The following is a 422-nucleotide window of genomic DNA, read 5'->3' as shown; positions in this document are numbered from 1 at the left end:
AGTTGAATTAGTTTGATGTGGTGACAATACTTTTTGTTTTCTGAATGAATGCTTGAACAGTGCATATGTCTTTTGAATTTGTTGTCTTAAGAATGTTAAAATTGTTGGCTCTTGAAAGGATGAGGAGAAAGAGAACTGTTATTGAGGATCTGGAAAAAATCATCAGATTGATTCTTGAAGCAAGAAAAAGCAGTGAAAAAAAAAATATTTTCGAAAAAAAAAAGAGAAAGAAAGAAAAAGAAAAAAAGAAAGAAATAAAGTTGTGATCCAAGACAACAAGAGTGTGCTTAATAACCCTGGACACCTCTAGTTGGGGACTTTAGCAAAGCTAAGTCACAATCTGAAAGGGTTCACCCAATTATGTGTCTGTGGCATGTATGTATCCGGTGGTAATACTGGAAGACAGAGTGCTTTGGGCCACA

The sequence above is a fragment of the Arachis duranensis genome, chromosome 7 (genome assembly GCF_000817695.3).
Source record: "Arachis duranensis cultivar V14167 chromosome 7, aradu.V14167.gnm2.J7QH, whole genome shotgun sequence".
Classification (NCBI taxonomy): Eukaryota; Viridiplantae; Streptophyta; class Magnoliopsida; order Fabales; family Fabaceae; genus Arachis; species Arachis duranensis.
Note: the sequence above shows the minus strand (reverse complement) of the source record.